Genomic DNA, 5,999 nt, shown 5'->3' on the forward strand with positions numbered 1-5,999 from the left:
GATTATGACTGTGTATTGATTAGTATGCGTATATATGTGTGTTAATTGTGCACGCATATATATATATATATATATATGTGTGTGTGTGCACAATTAACACACATATATAGGCATACTAATTAACACACATATATAGGCATACACAGTCATAATATACGACCATATGTATATAATCTTATGCACATGTTCTTAGGTAAAAGCTAATATTGGTCGATGGTTTAAATATAAATATTATTATTTATATATTATTATTATTATTATTATTGTTGTTGTTGTTGTGTTTGTTATTATTATTATTAATATTATTATTATTATTATTATTATTAATAATAATAATATTAATAATAATAATAATATATACACAAGTGACTTTCGAGCCAGTGTATGAAAATTCATTCCAGACTGAGGCAATTTTTCTTCAGGACCGAGACTATTTGTATTCTCATTTTATTATTAACTAATATTAATTTTATCTATTTATTATTATTATTATTATTATTATTATTATTATTATTATTATTATTATTATTATTATTATTTATTTTTTTTTATTTATTTATTTATGTTTGTCTCATCTTTATTTAGGGAGAGACGAAATTTACTCACCATTAAAAAAGCCAACATTGTCTCTAACTCTGCCTTCTTCAGTAGTGGTATTATTATTATTATTCATAATTATCAATTACATTATTTTTACCATTTAACAATTTCATTCTATTCCATTATACATATTGAAATGAATTGCGTCTCATTTTTGCCGTTTGAATTAAACTCTTTTGCGTTGCAACATTAAAAAAAAACATTAAAAAGCGCTATCTTCTTCCAGAAACGGCTAAAATAATTCACGTGAACTTTTTCGAACGTTATTGCTAGGAATGAACGCATTCCACGCTACAGATCTCCAGTTCTTTCAACGGTTTTCTTCTTCTTTTTCATTTCGATACATTTTTGTGACCAAGAACGAAGGTCCGCTTGAAATATAGAAAAAAAAATAACAATAAAAATATTAAATACAAAAAGTAACATCGTTGTTCATGCTTCCACAGACCCTCATAACCTTAAAACCAATACACACACACACACACACACACACACACACACACATATATATATATATATATATATATATATATATATATATATATATATATATAGTTGAGTAATAATTTAATTATATATATATTGCTCTTCGTGATTTTTTCATTTAATGAAAATGGTTTCATTATGATATGTGGATGCTTTTCCTCGAATGGCAATGGTGCGTTACAAGTTATCTATTGAAAAATGAATGGTAGTCATAGAAGAACCTTGAGATAATCGGCAACATCTTTGGACGTGGATAGAATTAAGGGCTTCAACACGACAATGATTCCAAACGTGTCACACAAATGATGAAAGATCTTGAAAATAATGATATTAATACTTTTAAATTTGCTCATCAGCCTGCTGACTTGTTCTAGTTTTTAATTCAGTAAATGCTATAAAGTTTTATATGACTAAGCTTCGGAAGCTTATTTCACAAAATATAAAGAATTAAAAGAATCAGTCAATAAAAATGTTGGAAAAAGATTCGATTGACCATTGTGAAAAAACATGTGGCGAACAATAGAAAACTGTTGGAAGCAGTGAAACAAAATAGATGTTCCAAAACAAAATATACAATTAATATATTCAATACTTATCCTAAGCGTAATTTTGAATATTTATTTTTAAAAATTAGAATCAACCATATGTTTTTAATTTCCCTCCCATTAAATTGACAACGCATCAAATCAACGGTAAAGAAATATATTACAACCAGCATGCCCAAAAGATAATCCTGATTATATTATAACAAACATAAATTTTACAGAAAAAATTATAATGAATCATTACATAGCTCAGAACATATAAGTGAAATTATGTATCTAAAAATGAATATAATGTAGGGAAAGGTAGCAGAATCAAATGCAGCATATACAATATGGCAATATGTAAATCTAGTTGTATAAATTATATAAAAAACAATATTTCTTGTTATATTGACCCTGAAATAAACAATATGAGCATTCTTTAAGCGCGCACAAATTTACTTAATGCCCGGAAAAACTTCCTATTTGCGGAACATTTTAATGCGGTATTCATTTAAATCACACACAAAAACCTAAAGAAAACCAGCTTTTTAATGTAAGATTTTTGTTTGCCTATCAGCTGGCTATAGATATATCTTCATTTTACGTACCATTAATAAAGAAACATGATCCCCCACTTTTTGAAACTATAATTTTTAATACCTCAGAGTTTCAAGAACGACCATCGACTAGGGATCTTATCTATTCGGGGTGTACTCCTGGAAAGGTGCCGATCCGTACTCTCGGGGTTGAGGATGATCTGTTGCGGAGATATCGAGGCTCGACTCGACTCTGATAGATCCTGGAAAGAAAAAGATAAGATCCCACTAGACCTACTGAGAGAGATAGGGAGAGAGAGAGAGAGAGAGAGAGAGGGCGTGGAAGAGGAAGTAGATGGGAGTCTAATGAAATCCATAGGCGTAGGAGAAAACCATGAAATCATAGGCGGATGATAAGAGCCTAGGAACAGAAGATCCCATTCGATTATGTTCCGCAATAGGATTGACCGAACCACCGAACGGAAATGATCGGACAAGACTCAACCGCGATATACCCTTGAAGGAGAGGCTAAAGGGCCCACAAAAAGATAACCGGAATTAACAGAACAGCTGATACTTTATTTAGATAGATAAATCTATAGCGTTCTTATGAAGCAGCGGTGCAAGGGTGTAAAGCTCACTGACCCTGTTGTAGAAACTGGAATTATAACCGACTGTTAAGATAGAGGATTGAAAGTAATAAATTAACGAAATATTGAATTTTAACAGCGATTTTGGAGTGGTTAGACTGACTAATCCACAAATTCAAAATGGCGAATTAAATCAAACACCGGTAAAAAGAATAGTCCTGCATTAAATACAAAAAGATTTTCTTGAAACCCTTAAAATTGGCAAATCTGAAATTCAAAGGGTTGAATTTAATTAAAAAGTAGTTGTGAATAAAATAAGCAAAGGAGATAAAGGTTTCTACATGTGAAACTGAAAATACGAATAAGCGATCACAATATGAAAAATACTTTCTTGAAGGCATTTAAACTGGCTAATCTGAAATTCAAAATATTTGAATTAAATTTAAAATTAGATGCAAATTAAATAAACAAAAGTGACAAAGATGTGTACATGTGAAACTGGGAGTACGAATAGAGTATCGGAATAAAGGAATGAAATGTTTAATTGTGATAGTGATTTGAATCTTTAGGCAATCTAGAAGAAATTAAACAATATGTGCATTGATATTTTGGGAATTAAACAAAGAATAGTTTTTGAAAATCTGTGGGCTGGTATTTTAAGAATTCAATTTAAAGGGGCCAGCAAAGGCTTTAAACAAATAATTATGAATTAATTTGAACAGAAAAATTGAGGTAATTAAATCAATACGTTGAAATTAAAATTGAAAAGCAGTTAGAAATACATAAACGCGAAAAAAACTCGTTGTAAATACGAAACCGCCGGTATCAGAGTATTGTCTACTCAACACTTTAAGGCCATGGTTTATTGACGGAAAAAAATAAAACTATGAGAGACGTTTGTGTCGTATTTTAAAATGTAAACAACCTGAGTTGTGAGAAAAGTAAAAAGGGAGAAATAAGCAACGCAGGCCAAACTGGTAGTGTTCATCAAGCAAGCAGCTAGACCTGTTGATACAGCTGGTGTCAGCGAATTCGTTGACGGGTAACACGGCGTTGTCCGCATTGAAATAAATTGAATTATAGCAAGCCGTATTGTGTTTTAGAGCCTGATTTCTGAGTTTTTGGTGATTTATTGTAGAGAAGAATTAGTGACGGAACAACGATGAGCGGTAACCTGAACTTTAATGACTTTTCTTGGTTATAAATTGCGAATTCCAAGTGAATATATATTTATATACGCTAACGGCAGGGTATAAGACCCGTACGTTTTTAGGTGGTTGAGAGTCTGGGTTAGACCGTCCACTTGCATCGGCGGAGGTAAGTGTGGTAGAGAAAGGTCCCTCTTCGATCATGCCACTGCCGGTATAGGGCGTGTCGCGTTCTGGATTTCTCTATTTTCGACCATCGTAGGTTTTAGGGGTTATTCCCGTTACTGTGTAAATATTAAATCCTCTGGAGGATGAATAAAGGAGTATTACGTTATACTCGATGTGGCGTAATCATGAAAAGAGAGGGTAGAAATTATGAAGCAGGATCTTCGATATTAAATGCTTTGAGGGTTGAGATGAACTAGAATTACAAACAATAAGAGTTGAGTGATCTATCGAGTTAAAAAAAATTAAATTACAAATTGCAATAGGAAATTAACGGATCGTTAGTTAGCTTCCATAGAGTGATGCTGAGGGGAGATGAATAAGCATGATGCTTTTAAGTCCGATATTAGCGGCAGCGTTGTGGTGTGTCAGGAAGCAACTGAGGAGCGGGAAGATTAGGAAACGCCTCAGGGTGGCCTGCAGCGATGGGGAGGATGAATCTCGTCAAAATACATCTGCTACCGAAATTACTCCACCGGAAGCATATGCATTTTCTAATGCAAACTAAATGGAAGGAGACTAATGAGTACAAATTTCCAGAAGAAGAACTGACGGAACAATGAAAAATTGATTTTGATTTTTTTTAATGATATATTTTTGTAGAAACTGAGACTAGAGATTTGCTTGGACGAATGTTGATCTAGTCTAACGAATAGTCTACGGTGAGAAAAAGAATAGAATAGTAACAATAAAGAAAACATTGTGTAGAATGCGAGTAACCGCCCTTAATTAAAACTGAACTTTTGTTTTTACGATAAACTAACATGGATGCTCGGCGTTGCCCGCGTGTTTGGAGGTGTGTGTTAGGCAAAAAAAAAAGTTTTAGTAGGATAGCAGGCTCAAAACCGTAACGTAGAGGAGGAAAATAACGTGAAAGGAAACATGACGCCTTTGCTCTTACGACCACCGAGAAACCGGAAATGATGTAGGTTTAAATTAAGGCTAGACAATCGAAAAGAGAGGATGAGTTTCGAAAATATCGGCGAAAAAAGCAACCCTTCCTGTACAAAAATGGCCAGTTGAGAGTGAAGAAATAAATATTTTTAGCAACTTTTTCGGTATTTGTCGTATAGAGGGTCGCGCTTCCAAACGATTCCGATCTTGTGAACATCAGTCGCTTCTGTCGAAAGTTGCAGGCAGACATGAAAAAATACAGTTGTAGGCAGACATGAAAACATACATACATAGATTTATATATCTGTAGCACAAATTTTGATCCAAACCGATTAAAAAGCTTGTCCTATCTCTGAATACCCTTTATGTAAAATGTCAAATGTTTAGACCAGAAATTGTCTTTAGTAATTTGGTAGAAACGACCAAAGAAAATTTAAAAGAAAAATGTTACCCTTATTATGATCCCTTATCGAAAAGAGAGGATGTCTTTCGAAAATATCGACGAAAAAAAGCGACCTGTTCCTGTTTGAAAGTGCCCAGTTAAGGGTGAAGAAATTAATGTTTTTAGCCAATGTTTCAGTATTTTTCCTCTGGAAGATGGAGCATCAAAACGATACTGATCTTGTGAAAATACGTCACTTCTGTCGAAAATTTAAGGCAGATATTCAAATATACATACATACATTTATATATTGTTAGCTCAAATTATCCACCCAAACCGATTAAAAAGCTTGCCTTGTTTCTGAATATCCTTTATGTAAAATTTCAAATGTTTAGACCAGAACTTGTCTAAGTAATTTGGTAGAGACCGTGAAAGTCATTTTTTTTTATTTGACAATTATTATGGCCACTTAATATCTATTGTTTTAGGCTCCAATAAAGTTATGGAGTTAGATCCATGTCGAAGGAATGTATATCTAAAATTTCCAGTGTTTATACCCATAATTGTCGGAGGAGTTTGGTAGAGTTCTCCAAGGTTACATCGTTGAACTT

Source organism: Euprymna scolopes, chromosome 11 (assembly GCF_053919585.1).
Source record: "Euprymna scolopes isolate OS-2025 chromosome 11, ASM5391958v1, whole genome shotgun sequence".
Lineage (NCBI taxonomy): Eukaryota > Metazoa > Mollusca > Cephalopoda > Sepiida > Sepiolidae > Euprymna > Euprymna scolopes.